Source organism: Microtus pennsylvanicus, chromosome X (assembly GCF_037038515.1).
Source record: "Microtus pennsylvanicus isolate mMicPen1 chromosome X, mMicPen1.hap1, whole genome shotgun sequence".
NCBI classification, from domain to species: domain Eukaryota; kingdom Metazoa; phylum Chordata; class Mammalia; order Rodentia; family Cricetidae; genus Microtus; species Microtus pennsylvanicus.
In genome coordinates, this window is record NC_134601.1 from 26307622 (window position 1) to 26327882 (window position 20261).

At 36.6% G+C, this 20261-nt stretch overlaps 1 protein-coding gene and 1 long non-coding RNA gene across 2 annotated transcripts in view; both read left to right on the forward strand.

The window, feature by feature from the left end:
- Positions 1-20261, forward strand: part of LOC142841772 (uncharacterized) — a 345599-nt gene that overhangs the window by 72439 nt on the left and 252899 nt on the right. The gene's annotated exons all lie outside the window — the stretch shown is intronic.
- Tnmd (tenomodulin) overlaps positions 1-20261 on the forward strand; it is a 52071-nt gene that overhangs the window by 831 nt on the left and 30979 nt on the right. The gene's annotated exons all lie outside the window — the stretch shown is intronic.

Genomic DNA, 20261 nt, shown 5'->3' on the forward strand with positions numbered 1-20261 from the left:
AGCCTATGAGTTAGATACTGTCATTAACACCATTTCATGGATAAGAAAACTGAGGCATACAAAAGTAGCACAAAATGAAGGCAAGATTGTGATCTCTAAGAACAAATATATTATTAATTTAGCAATATTACAAACTATAGAATCAACACATAGAGCCCATTGTGTTTCTTTACAATACCAAAGAACAATCCAAAAAAGAAATTTAAAAAATAACATCAAAAGTAAAATAATAAAATACTTAAGAATGAACTTAACCTAGCAGGTGAAAGACACTGAAAGTTATAAAATGGTGCTACAAGTAATTAAGAAAAATTAATGGCAGGATATCCATATTGATAAATTAAAAGACTTAATATTTTTAAGATTTTGATTCTACCCAAAGTGTTCTCCAGACTCTGCTCTAGTTTGCTTTCTGTTGCTGTGATAAACACCATGACCAAAAACAACTTGGAGAGGAAGAGTTTCTTTGGTTTACAGGTCCAACATGGAGCAAAGCCAAGGCAGGAACTCAAGGTAGGATCTGAAACAGATCACAAAGGAACAGTGTTCACTTGCTTCCTCCCCATGACTTTCTTGGCTTGCTTTCTTCTCTTTTAATGCGTATGTCTGTTTTATCTATACTAGCCTCAAACTGGAAACAACACAATATACTTTAACTAATGAGAGGGTGAAATAATATGGTGTATTTGTGCAACAGGATAGCCTTCAGAAATAGTGAACTGATGATATGCATAACTGTGAATGTAGGTCCTGCTTATGAGAAACATCTTCTTTTATATCACTCTATTGAACAATCTAGGACCACTTGTCCAGGGGCAGCACCGCACCAAAGGGACTGGGCCCTCCCATATCAATTATTAATCAGCAAATGCCTCACAGAAATACTCGCAGGTCAATCTAATGGAAAGAATTTCTAAATTGGATTCCCTCTTCCAAGGTAGTTTGTACCAAATTGGCAAAAAGTAGCCCACACAGACTCAATGCAATCCTTATTAAAATCACAGTGCACCAAATCCATCTGAAAATCATACAGAATCTCAAACAGCAGAATCAATCCTAAAACAAAAAAAGAACAAATTTTGGAAGTATCATGGTTTCTGAATTAAAATCTGATATCAAAGTTGCAGTGATCAAATTATAATGATTGTTATATAGAACAGCACAACAGAATAAAAACCCCATATATAGGGACTAGAAAGATGACTCAGTCAATAAAATGTATAAGCATTAGTACCTGACTTCAAATTCCAGCATACATGCAAATAACTAAGTGCTGTTTTATGTCCCTATAATCTCAGCACCGGAGACAGAAAGATCATTGGGCTTCCTGACCAACTAGTCAGTGAGCTCCAGGTTCAGTGAGAGGCCCTGTCTCAGAATAGCTATATGCAAAAGTAAAATTAAATGGAACAATACCTAAATCTAAGGGCCAAAATTATAAAGCTATTGGTATTAAATAGGGGAACTTCAGGGCATTGAATTTGGTAATAAATTTCTTGGATGTGACAGCAAAAACAGAAGCAAAAAATAGATACTGGATTTGATTAAATGTAAAACTTTTGCACATCAAAGGACACTCAACAGAGGTCAACCTACAAAATAGGAGATAACATTTGCAAGTCATGTGCTTGATACAATATTAATATCACACACACAGTGCCTTCAACTGAACAGTAAGGAAGCAATACAATTCAAAAAATAGGCAAAAAGTGGGCAGGTTTATAATGTGTCTGAATAAAGATCAAAAATAAGAAAAGAACTTGGATAGTTAGGCTTCTAAGAAAATATAAAGACAGTTAATGACCTCATAAAAAGAAGTTCAGCATCACTAGTCATTAGAGAAAGGCAATTCTAATGACAATTAGTGTTGTAATATGAGCAGCGGGGCTGCGTCCCCAGCACCCCGGCCGCCTGCTAGCTTATGCCCTGAAATAATTACACGGACACTGTATTCTTTTAAACACTGCTTGGCCCATTTCTATCTAGCCTCTTCTAGGCTAATTCTCACATATTAATTTAGCCCATTTCTAATCATATGTGTAGCACCACTAGGTGCACTTACAGGGAAGAGTCTAACCTATGTCCATCCTGGGTTGGAGCTTCATCGCGTGTGCCCCAGAGAGCAGAGCTATCGCATCTCGCATCTGCCCGGGAGAGGGGAGCATGGCGTCTCTGAGCTCATTTCCTCTTCCTCCCAGCATTCTGTTCTGTTTACTCCTCCCACCTATGTTTTAACCTATCAGGGCCAAGCAGTTTCTTTATTGCTTAACCAATGAAATCAACAGATTGATATATGACACTCCCATATCAAATTAGATATCCATTATGCTGTCTATTATTTTTTTTACAATTTCATACACATGTATGTGATTATTAATATTATTATATATTGCATTATATATAATATATATAATCTTTATAATTATATACTACATGCATTATTGATTATAATTATCTCATGACTCTTGCTTTCCCTTTCTTCTGCATCTAAGCCCGTCACATCTCCCCATTCTCTCTTTCACCTACTGAATTTAGAGTTCTTTGTATGAGTTTGGGTAGGAAGTTATTCACTAGAATACAGACAACTTAACAGTGGCTATCCTATGAAGAAAATGACACTTCAACATCTGGCAACCATAAACTGCCTAAATCTCCTCAGGAAAGTGTGGGGGCTTGTATATACCTCATCTTTTCAATGATAGAATGTTGAAGGGCCTAACCTTGTGCAGACCATGTGGAGGCATCCATAAGTGCTTTGTGTTCTCAATTGCAACTGCCATTTCATAGCTATAGCATTTACTAACACTCTTCCCCAGCCTCTGACTCTTACGTTCTTTCTCCTTATTTTCTATGATGTTCCCTCAACCTTGGAGGAGGTGTGATATAGGTATTCCATTTGGAGCTCAACACTAAACTTCAACTCATTTATTCTCAGCTAAGTATTAGTTCCTGTGTTAACCACTGCCCACTACAGAAAGGTCTTCCCAGGCTGAGAGTTAACACTGGTCAACTGGCTTACAAATAAATATTTACAAGGCAATTGGACAATAAGTTTATTTAGCAAAAGAACAGTAGTGGATTCCTCCTAGAACCTATGACCACCCAGTTATAGATTTTAACAATATTTACAGTACCAGGTACTTTCTCCCATTGAGCAGGCCTCAAATTCAATCTGAAACCGGTTGCTAACCAGAGGACAGTCAGCCACTACTGCTTCCTTCAGTGGGTATTTCCTGGCGGGCCAGTATTGTGGCATGCAGAGTCCATAGCTGGGTAAGACTGCTAATAACAAATCTCCCCAGAAGTCTGTATAACACCTTAGACACTATACATGTTAGCCAGTAGGAAAGGGTCTTCCAACTTACCTTTAGCTTGATTTATCTGAGTTCTGTAGTCACAACATATGATGTCTTCAACAATGTTCGTACCAATTAGTATGAACTAGCAACAACAAGAAATGGGGAATGCCTGTGTTGTTTCAGGAGTCTCTGAGGATGCCATGATCAACAACTCATTAGAGGATTTACCTATACCTGGAACTAGGATTTTTATTTAAAAACGATGATTCCTGGAAGCAATATTATCCACCCATGCAATTTACCTCTCTTTCAGGATCTTTCTTTTTTATTTTTTTAAGTATTATTATAAACTAGTAAGTTTCTAAATGCTTTTCATATATCCTTAAGTTTCTTAACCCTTTTCCCATTCTCAGTTTTCTCCATTCCTTGCCTCTGTGCCTGTTTAAATCTTTGCACACTTAGTATTCTATTCCTCCACTTTCATATTCTGTGGGGTTTACTGTCTGCTGCTTTAATGTACCCCTCTCTTCCATGGCTTTTTAAATACTTCCTGACTCCTCACTAACACTAATTGGAATGTAAACTCTGGAATCTAAAAATTAAAACCTAAGATCAGCATATGAGAGAGAACATATGGAATTTGTCTCTCTGGGTATCCATTTCATCACTTAGTATTTTCCAGTTCTATCCATTTTCTTCAAATTTGATAATTTAATTTTATGGCTAAATTGTATATATGAATGACATTTTTAATTATTCACTCATCTGTTGGTAGACATCTAGGCTTATTGCATTGCCTGGATAATTAGATAAAGTATCAAGGAGCAAGGATCAGCAGCCATCTCTGCCATAAAGTATAGAGTTCTTTGGATATATGTGCAAGGGTGGTAGAGTTCTGTCATATGAGAGTTCTATTTTTGGCATTTTTAGAAACCTCTGCACTGATTTCTATAGTAAATTGGCTGTGCCAATTTCCATTCCTGCAGCACGAATTCTGAAGATGGACACTATAAAGTAATCCCGCACTAGGTCAGAATTGAGTATAATAAAGAGTTCTTTCTTCAGGGATAGACTACCAGATCACAATCCTCTGCATGAATGGAGAACAGGAACCGAATCCAGCAGTGGAGATAGAGAGAGCAAGTGAAAGCTTTACGGCTGCATGTATAGTATAAGAGACCATGCCTAAGTGGGCTGGTATCTTAAAGGCTACTGGCTGAAGGAGTTCCCACAGCAGAATTCTAATTGGTATTAATAATAAAAACTCAGAGTCAGATATAGGAGTTAATGCTGAAGATCGGAAAAGCAGAGCGGCCAGACACTAAAGAGTTCTTTTACCTCTACCAATACTCAGACCAAAAGGGTAATCCTATCCTCAGACTGTCTCCTCAGGCTTCGTCCTCTAACTAGAAGCTAGAAGACTGCAAACTTTCTCCACCAAACCTCAGACTGCCCTGAGCTCCTGTCTCCTTCCACCTTATATTCCCCTCTCTGCTCAGCCACATCCCTCCTGTCTCTACCTCTCTAGTGCTTGGATTAAAGGTGTGGGATCCCAAGTGCTGAAATCAACTTTTGTGCGAACTCTGCTTCTCTTTTAAACACATACAATCTTGTGTAGCCCAGAGTGGCCTTGAACTAACAGAGATCCCTCTGCCTCTGTCCCCTGAGTCCTCGGTCCTAGGATTAAAAGTGTGTGCCACCCACTCCCTGGCCTCTAGTGGCTTAGCTTTGCACTCTGATCTTCAGGCAAGCTTTATTTGTTAAAACATAAAATATCACTACACATTCCTACCAACAGTAAATAAGTCCTTCTTTCTTCACGTATTTGACAGAATTTGTTGTCATTTGTTTTCCTGTTATTAGCGATTCTGACTGAGATGAAATGGAGTTGGAAAACAATTTTAACTTGTGTTTCCCAGATGGCTGCTGATGTTGGATATTTAAAAATGTTTATTAGACATTTGTATGTTTTCTTTTGAAAAATTTCTGTTCAGTCCATAGAACCTTTCATTTGTTTACTTTAGATTTACTTTTTATTTCAAAACAAACAGATCGACAGAGTACATTTGAAGATCTAGATAGATAAACATATAACTACACCCAACTTTTTGAATATTTTTTTGACAAAGAGGCCAAAAACCAAAATCTACACTTGAAGAAAAGACACCATCCTCAAATATTCAAGAAATTATGTTAGATATATGAATTCACTTAGACCGTGGCAGCATACACAGGGTCTGCTCAGGTCTACACTAGATGGAGTCTCAGCACTGGGAGGGAAAGTGGATACAAGCCCCAACCCTAGCAAAAAATTGTCTTCAAGTGTCAACTACTCACAAAGGAGAAATTTTCTCTAATGAAGTCTCACTGGATTTACAAATCATAGAGACTGTGCCTTCGTTTCCCAACTGCCTAGACCTGAATAATCACACAGAAACTATATTAATTATAACAGTGTTTGGCCAATGACTCAGGCATATTCCTAGCTAGCTCTTGCATCTTAAAATAACTCATTCCTATTCTTTTATATTTTACCATGAGGGTTATGGTTTGTTACTTCTTGTTTCTTGGGGAAATGCATGGTGTTTCCCTGACTCGACTTATTTTCCTCCTCTATTTCTGCTTGGATTTCCCACTTTATTTTTTTCTGCCCTTCCATAGGCTAAAGCAGCTTCCTTATTAACCAATGATAAAAAAAAATATCAACAGCATACAGAGAGGAATCACACACATCAGTGGTAGATGGGAAATAGAAAATGAACGCAATGGTAACTTTTGTTATATTTGTCTAATAATGCTTTGTTCGGCCCTTTTTTTTAACCTTTCTGATCTTTTGCTTATTACTTGTAGGTTCTTATTTTTTATTACGGAATTTCTGTGTGAGCCTGTGTATGTATCTGAATTTATATATGTTTCTCGTGTTTTTGCACTGTTTTTCCTGTTTGTTCTGTGGTTTGTGTGTTTGTTTGTCTGCCTGCCTATTTGTTTTCTAAAGAAAGAGAAAGAAGATATAGAGTTGGATAATTGGGGAGATGCAAAAGATCTAGGAAGAGATGAGGGAGAGGAAACCATGATCAAAATATTTTATTTGAGAAATATTTCTTTTCAATTAACAAAAAAAGAACGGATGTTGGGAAAACCCTATGTTTACATGTAGAAGAATCAAACTAGACCTTATCTTGCACCCTGTGCAAAAATCAACTCCAAATGAATAAAGAACCTCAACGTGAAGACTAAAAATATAAAGCTAGAAGGAAAAGTAAAGAGTACCCTAAATACAGACAGTTCCTTTCTAAATGACACTCTGGCCACTCCAAAAATAAGGCCAACAATCGACAAATAGGACCTCACAAAATAAAAGTTTCTGTACTACAAAGGAAAATGTCCGCCAAATGAAGAGACAGACTACAGAATGGGAGAAAAACTTTGCTAACTGTTCCTCTGATGAGGAATTAGTATCTAAAATATGCAAAGTTGGCTATTATTTTAAAAATACAAAGCAGGAAATCTTAATAGTGGTTGGAAAATGTGGATAAATTTGAACTTTTTCTAACTGGTGAAGAAGATATAAATAAACTAACACAAGTTCTGTGTGAAAATAATATGAAAATTTCTGAAAGAATAAATGTAGAATTACCCCATAATTCAATTCCATTAGCAGAGTATATGCACAAAAAATTTTAAAGCAGAATCTCAAACAGATAGTTATATACCCACATCCACAGCAGAATAATTCACAATAGCCAAATGATAGAAACAGCCCAAATGTCAGTGAATAAATAGATGGATGGAAGGATGGATGGATGGATGGATGGATAAAATATAGGATACATATAAAAGGTAGTATTATTTAATCTTATAAAGATTGGCATATGCTCCAACATGAGTGTACCTTGAAGACATAATAAATAAAATAAGTCAGAGACCAAAAGACAAATAGTGTATAAGTTCACTTATGTCAGGTACCTAAAATAGAGACAGAAACTAGAGTGATGGTAATCATGAACTATGGGAAGAGAGTGGGGAAGTTGTTGTTTAATAGGAGCAGTTTTCTTTTGTAAAGGGAATAAGTAGTATTGCAAATAGTGAAAATGTACATAATACTTCTGAACTTTATGAAAAGAGTAAGGAAGAAGAAGAAAAGAGATTATATCAATCGTAATCTAGATACAAAACCAACTGCCATAATTATCAATGTTGAGATCAAAATCCCTCAAGACTGAATTCCTGAAATTCACAATCTTAAAATATTATAATCCAGAAAGTTAAATTCCTAGATATAAAACCCTACCCCCAAATTACAAGTCCCATAAAAAGAAAATCTAGAGAAATGGGTAGAAAACTAAATTTGGGAGAAAATGTTATCCATTTTACAAAACGATAACTTTAGTTTAAACTGTGCTTATATTTATATATTTATGCATTCATATGTGTGTATAACAATAACAATAAAAGAAATACCATGGATCTGAGAGGGAGTGAGGTGGGGGTCATGAATGGATTCAAGGGAGAGGAATGTAAGGGATGGAAATGAAGAAAGGGGAGGGGAATAATATAATTATATTTTAATTAAAATTTTTAAATTAATCTATCATTCTTCTGTAACACCTGTCATCTCTGATAGCTGATAAAATTCCAGGAGTTGCTCATGAATTAAAGTTACATTTGCCTGAAAAAGCCAGAAAATTAGTGATGGATTTAAAAATAATTATGTGCACAGTAGGCTAAGGAGACATTTTACACCATGGTTTTGTTGTCCAATCACCACTACTATTTCTGCCAAATTTTTAGTATATATATATACATATATATGTGTATATATATGTATATATATATGTATGTATATATATGTGTGTGTGTATATATATATATATATATATATAGAGAGAGAGAGAGAGAGAGAGAGAGAGAGAGAGAGAGAGTATGGGTTTCCCCCAAACAACATTGAAGCATGGGAAAAATCTCCCATGAAAATTGGGAAAATGCAATAGAGAATTTCTCTGTCGATGTACAGCAAATCATAGGAGAATTTTAAAAAGAGCAACACCAGGTAGAAAATAAAAATGAACCTATTCTCCAAGAAGAGCTGGGCCCTAAAAGACTTAAAATACAGTTGTTCATCACAATGAGAAACTTCCAAGTGTAATGATTGAGAAAGTTGCCTAACTGATATAAACACCCCCGAATAATTTACCTTAGTTGATGACTGAAATATACTTCTACTACTGATAAACACTTTCAGCATAATAAAAAGACACAAAATTAACACAAAAAATCAGTACCCTTCCTGTATACAAATGACTAAGACACTGATAAGGAAATCAGGCAAGCAAAGAATACCTTTCACAATAACCTAAATTTTATTGTATAATCTTGGAATAATTCTAACCAAACAAGTAAAAGACTTATATAATAAAAACTTTAAGACACTGAAGATAAAAATTGAAAAAGACATCAAAAGATGGAAAGACTTCTGTGCAAATGGACTTACAGGAAAAATATTGTGAAATGGCCATCATACTAAATGCAATCTACAGATTCAATGCAATCATCAAAATTCCAATACAGTTCTTTACAAAAATTGAAAGAAATAACCTTGAAGTTTGTATGGAAGTTCAAAATAACTTATGATTGCAAAAAATATTCTTAATAATAAGAACTGCTGGAAGAATCACCGTTCATGATCTCATATCATATTGCAGAGATATAGTAATGAAAACAGCATGTTATTGACATAAAAGCAGACGCATTGATCAATTGTATTCAAGACAGTGGTAAGAATCCACATACCTATGGACCCCTGATTTTTGACAAAGAAGCCAAAAACATATGCTGGAAAAACCCAGCATCTTCAACAAATGGTATTGGTCAAATTGGTTAGCTGTAAATAGAAGTACAAAACTAAGTTCAAATCTATCAGCCTGTATGAAACAACTCCAAATGGATCAAGGATCTCAACATAAGACCAGATACCTGGTGCTGGAGAGATGGCTCAGTGGTTAAGAGCACTGCCTGCTCTTTCAAAGGTCCTGAATTCAATTCCCAGCAACCACTTGGTAGCTCACAAACATCTGTAATGAGATCTTGTGTCCTCTTCTGGCCTACAGGCATACATGAAGACAGAATATTGTTACATAACAAAGAAATAACTCTTTGAATAAAAAAATAAGATACCCATACCAATATGCATGCCAAAGTGGATGTGGATGTGGGAAAATCCCTGAGGCCTCAACCCTACTGAAAGCTACTCAAAGAACTACAGACAACTAAGGGATGCTAAGGTTGGGAGAAATAGTCATCACCAGGGAAAAGCCCCACAACTGTTTGTCCAATACCAAATGGTGAGCCCTGAAAACATAAATACAAATAGCATTATGCATCCTAAGAGGTTTAGATTTCTAATATATAATTAATAACATTTAATATATTAAGTTTTATATATTAAGATTTAATATATTATCTGTATTTAATAACAATGACAAAATATGACATAAATTTGAAAGAGAGCAAAGAGGCGTATATTGGAGAGTTTGAGAAGAGGAAAATGAAGGGAGAAATGTAATTATATTACAATCTCAAATAAGAAAAGACACACAAAAAAAACTAACAGAAGGAAACGCCATTTTTTAATGATCAGATTTCTTGAATCTAATAGAAGAGAAATAAAGGAATACATCTGAACTTACACAGAAAAGGACTTTCTGAACAGGACCTCAGTAGCATAGACATTAAGACCAACAATTGTAAGTGGGACCTCACAAAACTTTCTTCTGTACAGAAAAGGGCATCATCATTCAAGCAAAGAAGCAGCCTACAGAATGAAACAAAATCTTTACCAATTACACATCTGACAGAGAACTGATATCCAGAACATACAAAGAATTAAAAAGACTGAACAGCAAGAAAACAGATACCCCAATTTAAAAATGGGGCATAGAACCAGAGGGTCATTTTCTGTATTCCTAAATTTAGGGTATATTTTTTTGTTACTACTGTTATTTTCTTGGGGGTTCTTTGTTATTCTTCTGCTGTTTTAAATTGTAAGAATCTTTACAATTCACTATGCTATTCACTTGTATCTTCTCATCATTTCCAATACTAGAAATATAAATTGAAACCTCCTATGCCAGCACCGTGTTACATCTAGTTGAGTCATGAGCCAAAGTGGCCCCATAGAAGCCCTCCAACATCTCAAGCTTTAGCCAAGGCTATTGGTTCCTCGCCATAGACTGATGTTAAGGCCATATTGCTAAAGACAACAGTTTCATATCTCATTGAAGACAGAGAAGTAGAGCTGGTGACTAATTAGAAGCTTCATCACTACTGACTAGCATCCACAGTATTGGTAGGTACTCTGTGTGTTACCAGAGGGGAAAGGAAATCACTCACCCAGCTACAAACTCTGTAAACTACATTGGTGATCTGCTGGAAGTTATGCTGGTACAATAATGGCACAAAATTTGTGGGAATAACCAACCACTCTGTGGTTGGATTTGAGGTCCATTCAAAGAGATAGAACCCAAGTTGACACTGTTTAGGTGGCCAAGTTTCTGGGACTAGACAGTCCGTAGACCTAGGGGAAAACAAGATACTATTGTTCTGCTAAAGAGACATGACAATAAAATGGAAGTGAAGTTTCTTCTTGTAGTACATGGAAAGTAACATAGAGACCCACAACTGGACAAAGTACAAAGAATGAGAGACTTTGGAAGACAGCCCTGAATGGGATTCTTGGTTTTAATCAGTGGAAGAACACTTGGTATATTAACCACACTCTAGAGCATGTCTCATGCCCAGGAGTAGGAGACCAACACAAAACAGACTCCATTTTGTGTACTTTTTGGTTTTGTTTGGTTTAATTTTTGTACTTTTGTCTAATAAAAATTTTGTTTTGGTTTTCTGTTTTAATTTGTTTGTTTTAGAAGGAAAAAAAGAGAAAGAACATGAAGTTGGGTGGATAGAAGTTGGTAAGGATCAGAGAGGAGTTCGAGTAGGGGAAAGAATATGATCAAAATACATCGAATGAAAAACACTTAAATTTTGAGTTTTCATAACATATTTTATAAAATTACATTTTTGATACATGCTTTAAATATTTTGAAAACTTTTTGTTTTTTTTTCTTATGAGCCTAAATTTTTTAGATGAAAAGAGAAACTGATAGTTTATTGAAACTTAATTAAATGTGTTAATTAATACAAAGATAATTGGCTTTTGTTCCATGTGAGTCCTCCCAGCTCTAAAATTAAATATCTTTCCATTTAGTAATGTAAACTTCATCTTTCAGTATTGTTTTCCTCAAATGATTCATACAATTCTGGCTAAGCATTTTGTCTTTGTTTGTTTGGTTGGTTGGTTTGGTTTTTTTTTGTTTTTTTTTTCGAGACAGGGTTTCTCTGTGATTTTTGGAGCCTGTCCCGGAATTAGCTCTGTAGACCAGGCTGGCCTCGAACTCACAGAGATCCGCCTGCCTCTGTCTCCCGAGAATTTTGTCTTTCTTCTTGCTATATAAAATACTGTCTTCTTTCCAATTATATTTCTAATGTATTACTTTTGCAGAGTGAAGATGCTGATTCTTGTAAATTTTTAACATACTCTATCAAATTTTTTGTATTGCTGTCTCCAGATAGAGACTAGACAACTAAATGCATAGATGATACATAGAATTGATGATTGATTGATAGATAGATAGATAGATAGATAGATAGATAGATAGATAGATAGATGGATATGTTCAGAAATAGGTAAGGAGACCAAAAATAGAGTGAGATGTTGTTCCAAAAAGAATCTTTTTAAGAGGAACAATTAATAACCTCAAAGAGTTAAGTAATTATTGAGTCCATAAAACAAGAAGATTCTAAAGAAAGAACAGAAAACAAGAATACATTTTATTTTCAGATAATGATATTTATTTTTTTGCAATGTCACATTGCCTCCTGTTCATGTGAAAAATATACATATTATTTTTTTCGCAACAATGCACTTGGAGTTTTATTATGAAAAGAATGAAGAATTGTTGTGGAAAACTAATAATAGACCTGTTTATGCTTCTAATTATCTCTGTTATCTAGGCCAAATGAATTACCATGGTTGTTTGTTATTTGCCTACCTGTAAAGTAACACTTGGGCTAGATTATGTAAACTTGTTACTTCTAAGGTCAGTGTAAGACTAAATTATTCAGCAAGTGATCTGTCTTTTTAATTTTTTATTAAATTTTTCACAATAAGTGTTCTGACAGGTTTGTGAACAGAATCTACTTCTTTCACTGTAATGGGTTTTAAATACAAAGATTTGGCGAACTTGTGGCTTTCAAATTAATTTGAAACCATTGCAGTGTTTTGAATCATATACAGCTTGAAATCTTAACTAACAGTATACACAATATATAATTCAGAGTGCTACTTTTATCTACTCATTGAGTTTTTGCAGTACCCCATATGGTTCAAAGCTGGGGCTTCGTACACTCCAGGCAAGCATTCTACCACTAAGCTATATCTGAGGTCTATTAGTTCTTTAAAATTATTGATAGTGTATACATTTAATATATGTAAGTGTTCTGGCTAGTTGTATGTCAACTTGACACAACTTATAGTCATTTGAGAGGAAGCATCTTCAATTGAGAAAATGCCTCCACAGAGACCCATATCAGAGCACTGGACTGAGCTCCCAAAGTCCAGTTGAAGAGTGGAAGGAATGAGAATATGAGAAAATACGTCAAGACCATGATGGGTTCAACCATTGAAACAGCCTACCTGAACTAATAGGAGCTCACCAACACCAGGTGGACTGGGAAGGAACAAGCCTAGGACCAAACTAGTCCCTCTGAATGTGGTTGACAGTTGCATGGCTGGGGCAGACTGAGGGGCCACTGGCAGTGGCACCAGGATTTATCCCTACTAAATGTACTGGCTTTTGGGGATCCTATTCTTTTTGGATGTATACTTTGTTCAGCCTAGATATAGTAGGGAGGGTCTTGGACCTTCCACAAAGCAATGAGCCTTACCTTCTCTGAGAATTAGATGGGGGTGGGGTGGGATGGTGTGTGGAGGGAATGGGAGGAGGAGAGGGAGTGGGAACTTGGGTTGGTATTTTTTTAAAAAAAAAAATCTAATATATTTTTTTTTTTAAAAAAAGAAAATGCCTCCATAAGATCGGGCTGTAGGCAAGCCTGTAGGGCATTTCCTGGGTTCTATAAGAAAGCAGGCTGAGTAATCCAGTAAGTAGCATCCTTCATGGCCTCTGCATCATCTCTTGTCCCTAGGTTTCTTCCCTGTTTGAGTTCCTGTCCTGACTACCTTTGGTGATGGACTATGATGTGAAAGTGTAAGCCAAATAAACCCTTTCCTCCCCAACTTGCTTTTGGTCAGTGTTTTATCACAACAATCTTGACTAAGACATTAACACAATCTTTTGATATGCATATATCATGGAGTTATCGCTATACAGAAAAAAAGAAATATCTATCAGTTTTGAAAGTTTTCTTGTTTTTGTTTATAGTCTGAGCCCTTAATATGTATGTTCTTATCTAAGTTTTAACGGATAATACAGTTGAATTAACTGCAGTTTTCCTGCTGTATATTAAATCACTGAACTTTTCCATCTTGTATAACTATATAGCTTATTTCTCATTTGCTTCCTTTCTTGTACAGTAGCAACCACTAGTCTACTCTTTTAATAAACTTATCTCCTTTTATACTTTCCATACAACTTAAGTCAGACAATATTTGTCTTTTGTGCACTTTTTGTTTTGCTTTGGGGGGGTCTGAGTGTGTGTTTAGCACTTTTTGTTTATTGTTTGTTTTGACCTTTGTTTTTGTCTTAAGAGAAAGAAAGAACATGAAGTTGGGTGAGTATGTGTGGGGGCCAGCCATGATAAGCTAAGTCAGGTCCCCAAAGGAAGTTCTTTATTTTCAACCATTATCACCTGGCAGAGTAGAACTGGGCCCTGGATAAATTTAGTAAGAGCCGGAGTCTCAGTAGTTTACCCTAAAGCAATACCTGGTAGCAGGAAAAAATCACAAGCTGAGATAACCAACCACTGCGCAAGAGCAGAGCTTTCAAAGGAAATACCTAACATTCCAACAGCTGGAGATAGGATCGCCTACCAGTGCACATCACCAGGACACCCCTAGATAAATATCAGCCAATTTCAGGTGTCCTAAACCTCAGAGACCCCTCACCCCCACCTTTACTACTATAAAAACCCAATTCTAATTGAGCTCAGGGCTCTCCAGCTGTTCCAATACATTGGACATGCAAAGAGACCGAGTTTGCAAACTTAATTAAAATAAAGTCTCTTTGCTTTTACATATGGGACTCGGTTTCCTTGTTGGCTTTTGCGGGGACTTCATGGATTTGGGCATAATATATGGAAATGGGGAGAATCTGAGAGGAGCTAAGAGAGGGGAAAGAATATGATAAAATATATGCAAAATTTAAATAAAAGAAAAGGAAAACAAGTTAGGAAAAAATGTTAAGACTCTTGGCCTGACTTAGCCATTTTCTCCAATTCATCATTCAAATCATGATGTTATAAGTCATAATCATAACATGTTATAGACAATAAAAGTTAAGCTGGTTAAGAACAAACAGAAACTAAATAGTGAGATATTTCTTAACATAAAACATTAAGCTTAAATTGCAATCAAGCTATTTATAATTAAGTGAATTTTGTGACACTGAATCAAAATTCAGACTTACCTTAATTTCAGAAATGTGATAAGGAGCAAATAATGATTATTCAATAGCAATGTAATAGTTTGTCAGCAAACGTCATACTTACATTAAACTGAACAAAGAAAGACTGAATGCCTATATGTTGGTTGATGTCATGATTTCTAAGAAAACAAGTGGCAGCCTAGTTTTTCAGGGTAAGGAAGTGATTGTGTTGGAAGAGTGATGTGGGATTCCCCTCTGTATTCTGTGAATATGATTGTTTAATTAATAAAGAAAACTGGCTTGGCCTGATAGGGTAGAGTAGAATTAGGCGGGAAAAACTAAACTGAATGCTAGAAGAAAGGCAGTGGAGTCAGGGAGAAGCCATGGGGCTACCACAGGAAACAGACACGTCAGAACCTTGCCAGTAGGCGACGATTCTCATGGTAAAATATAAAATAATGGAGATGGGTTAAATTAAGATATATGAGTTAGCCAGAAATATGCTTAAGCTATTGGCCAAACAGTCTTGCAAATAATATGGTTTCTGTGTGGTTGTTTCAGGGCTGAGCAGCAGGGAAAGAAACAAGCAGCCTCATGCTGCAAATTGGCTAATAGGCCAAGCAGTGATTTTATTAATACAGTTTCTGTGGGGTTATTTTGGAAGTCTGGGTAGCTGGGAAATGAACAAGCAACCTCATACTACAGAATAGCATAATTATTCAGCCACAAATAATGCTGCACTTCCAGGTTCTAGAGCCATGCACATGCAGACAAGCCCTCAGGCAGAAGTGCCTGAATGTTAAAGGGCCCCACGTGACCCACATGAGCACATGAGTGGTTACATCCACTATGACTCAGCTAAGCCCTTGTGTGCATGCATGAGCTCAAAATCTGCATCATCTGCATCATCTGCCTATGACATAGCCACGCCAATCCCCTGTGTGCATGTACTAGGCAGCTTTTAAAAAGCTGGACACGCCATCTTTCTCTTTCTCTCTGTATACTGATTCCCCAGGCCTGTACATGTCCCCTCTAATAAACTTCTAAGGTGGATCGTTTTGTGTTCCATGTTTCCTTCTCACTCATGCCAGATAATTTCATTGGTGCTGTGACTCGGCTTGTCTGCATGTGTATGACTCTAGAACCTGGAAGTGCAGCCTTATTTGTGGTTGAATAATTACAAAGAGTGCTTGTCCAGCATGCAGAAGACCCTGGGTTCTATGGCAAGCACCATAATCCCAGAGTTGTGGCATGGGCCTTTAATTCTAGCACTTGGAATGTGGGGGCAGGAAGATCAGAAGAATAAGGTCATTTTTAGTTATGTAAATAATTTGAAGCCAACCTGGATTGTGAGAGAGCTCCATCTTAAATAAATAAATAAATGATTTCCTTTACAGACTCCTAGACATTTGTGGAATGCAGCTAAAAACTCATGAAACCACATTTTATGTTTTTACATTATATTTTTTTAATGAGTTATTTTTCTATGTAGCTTCTTGGCTTCTTCTCTGATCTCTACTGTTCTTGAAGACTGAAGCAAGTCCACCAGAGAGCAATCATAGCTGAGACTGATGTCATTACAAAGGCTTGTCCTTTTGCATATGCTGATTTTTCCAAGGATATACTGGATCTTGTGTAGCAGCTGTGCAGCTATAAGCAGCTTTAGAAAACAGCCAGAGAAAGCCAATAAGGGCATTTCTGAGTTCTTTGTGATCGTGGCAAAAGTTGAGACTTAGGCGATCATTCTGCACCACTTACCACTGTATGAAGATGGCCCTGTGCCCTACATGTTCATGTAGTTCACACCATCATGGGATGGGCCTGTGAAGTTCCCAAGTCTGTAGTGCCCTGTCCTTTCACTACCCATGAAGGCTTTCAGCTGAAGCAGCATGCCAAGTCCATTTGGCAGTGGGTCCATTCAACGGTGTGTTGAAAAGCTCTTAATTTAAGAATATCCTTTGCCCCATTCTATGTACCTACTCCCCTCAGCTAGATTCATAATGACCAGAAATTGAAAGCACCAATCTCTCAGTAGGTGAGCATGTAAACTCTGATTGCATCCAGATGATTGCACATTATTCATTGCTAAAAATAACTGAGCTATCAAGCCACAAAAAGACACGGGGGAACTTGAAATATGTGCCACTATATAAAAGAAACCCATCTGAGAAGGCCACATACAGCAAGAATCTAATTATATGATATCTCAGGGAAAGCAAAACTATGATGATGATAAAAGGATTGGTGAGTTTCCCAAGGACAGGGGTGGAAAGATAGGTAAATAGGTGGAACCCAGAGCATTCTAAAAACGGTGGAACCACTCTGTGTAACATGGTAATGTTAGACAAATGTTATTACACATTTGTCAAAACTCATAGGATATATTAAACCCACAGAGAACTCTAATGTAAACCATGGTCTTTGGATGATAAGAATGGGTCAGTATTAGTTCAACACTGTCACAGATACAGACTGCTGGGCAGGAATTTGACAGTGATAAAGGCCACATGTATGTGCAAGCAAGGTATATGACTATGCCTACCTTCCATTTAATTTTTCTGAGGTCCTAAAACTTCTTTAAACAAGATGTCCAGTTTAATAAACTAGCGGAGCAAAAATATAAAAGTAGGGTTAATGGAACAGAAAAGACAATGAAACCTGAGGGTGTGTTTCAGGGGTCGAATACCTATCTACACATAGACTAGAAAAAAGAAAATTTAAGAGATGAAATTATAAAATAATAGTTCAGGAATATTTCTCAGAACTAAATAAAGCAAATCCACATACAAACATCCCACCAGTTCTGGGTGGTGGTGGCAAATGCCTTTAATCCCAGCACTCAGGAGGCAGAGGCAATCAGATCTCTGTGAATCCAATGCCAGCCTCGTCTTTAGAGCAAGCTGCAACACAACCAAGGCTATACAGAGATAAATAGAAACCCTGTCTCGCATCCCCCCTCCCCGAAAGTCTGCAAACCCTCTCCCTGATACACACACACACACACACACACACATGCCCACCAGTAAAAATGCACACACATACACATACATACACACAACAACCCTGCCAATCAATATGCACATACACGAGAGAGATCCCTCTATTGTTGTTTGCTCGTCATAAAAGCAGAGCCCAGAGTAAGATTATACTGTAAAATACATTGTTCTTTTTTTTCAGTAGTTCTCATTTAAAGTGTAGAAATACATCACAGCCACTTCAGTAGAGCTTTCATTTGAATTAGTTGGCTGAGCCAGGGTGCTAATGAGGCCCCAGTCATAGGCCCAACTCCTGTGTGGGCCATTCAATCTCGTCTGTTTCCTGGCCAGATTCTTAGCATTAAAAAAAAAAAGAGGAAAGCTGCAAAAGTAGAGATGAGTTGCTACAAAGTCATCAGCAATATAAGGGGAAAAAAACAAGATTCAATTACCGTAAAGGTTCTACATCCTAACCTATAAAAGCAGCCTCCTCACTTTAAATAACCAAAATATTCATAAATTACTTTATATAAAAGGTTACTACCAACATCCTAGATTTAGACCATCAAACATCCTCTGGAAAAGGAAATGCTTGGGTTCTCTTGTATTTTTGGTGGTTTCCTAGTCTTCTTTATTGACATAAAAATTCAAGTGAGGGCCCAAAAGTAATTTTTCAGGCCAGTATTTCCAGGCACACGAATTTTATATGCCAGTCAGATTTATTGTAATAGGAATAGAATGAAGTAAGTCAGCTGCTTCTAGATGATGTTTATGATTGATTTTCCAGAGCACCTTGGAGACTGTCCGTTTATCTCCTACTGCTCTTGGATTTTTTTTTCTGAAATAAGTTCTTTGGCAAGGTATATTTTTTTTCACCTCTCCTCCTTGGTACCTGTAAATGCACAAAGCTACATATTTTGTCCAACCAAATTGCTTGGCTCTATCACATCTCCCAGGGATGTATTCCCCTTCCCTCAATTGCTGCTCTGTTGTCAAAATCACTTTGAAAGATTTTTCTTTTCCTGTCTCTCTCTATTTCATGCTTGCCTTCTAATGACTCTTTTAGTAATATACGAAGAGGTTATCTTGAACAGGAAAAAAAAAGACCAGCATGAAGAAAACCATCTACTATTACTCCTGGTTTTTAATATAACATTCAATTCATCTTAGAGAGTTTAGTTGAAAAATTTTTAAAGTAGATATTAATCAAACCTTGTCGTGAGGCAGTGAATGAGTCTCCTGCCTTATATACCTCAATCTTATCTTTGTAGGCAGCAGTCAATAAGGTGTCTAAGCTACTTTCCCATTTTTTAAGTCACTGATTTCTCAGCAGTTTCTACTTAAACACTCCAAGCAAAATGAAAAAAAAGACATAAAAGTGAAAAAATGGAGGGAAAGAACTTCAGCATAATGTGATGAAGGTCACATGGTTTGTCTGTGGCATTCAGAAATAGCCTGGTAAACTTAGTACACCAGACAGTCTTCCCACTCAATTGTAAATCATTTAAGCTCAGATTTAAGTATAATACCTTACCTTGGTCTCAGTGCCGCAGTAGTCATTTTATTGTTTCTGGCAAAGAAGGGAGGAAAAAATGAAAACTAATATAGTGGTTGAAAAGTCAAATCTCTTTAACAGACTAAGCTTTAAAAACTTACTGTTTTCCTCCAAGTCCTTCCTTCTGCACTCGAGAGCCAGTCGTGTTTGAAGAACGTATGAAAATCATTAGTTCGTCTTCTCTACAAGTATGCCTGCTCCACTGGGAAGAACCCTGGAAAAGGGATCAGAAAACCTAGGCACAGGTCCTAGTTGGGAAGCTAAGTAGCTGCATTACTTTGAGCAAGTTGTTTTGTGCCTCTGCCTTTCAGTTTTCCTATCTTTATAAATAATAGGCTTGGAACAGAAAAGTGCCAAGATCCTTTTAGCCCCAATTTTCCTTGATGTTATGATTGATAAAAAAGAAAACAACACAATATAAGTGAGCCTCTGAAGTATACAGAAGACCAGTCTGAGGCTTAACTGTTGATCAGAAAGCAGGAGGCAAAGTGCAAAGAACAATGCACAGAGACAGGACGTTGTAAAGTCCATTATGGTGTAAACTACTTAAGAACGGTATTAGATGCTATTTAATACAGGACAGATACTTCACCAAGAGCTTGAAGTCATTTCCACAATTTAAGTTGTCCTTTTAATAAAGCGGATGCAGTTGCCAATCAAAGGAAAGATGGCAAAGGGTGTCTTATTTCAGGCTCCTAACAGGCTTCCACAGACAATGTGACTTCAACAGCAAATATTTATTTCTCACGGGAGTCAAGTCTGGAAATCCCTAGAA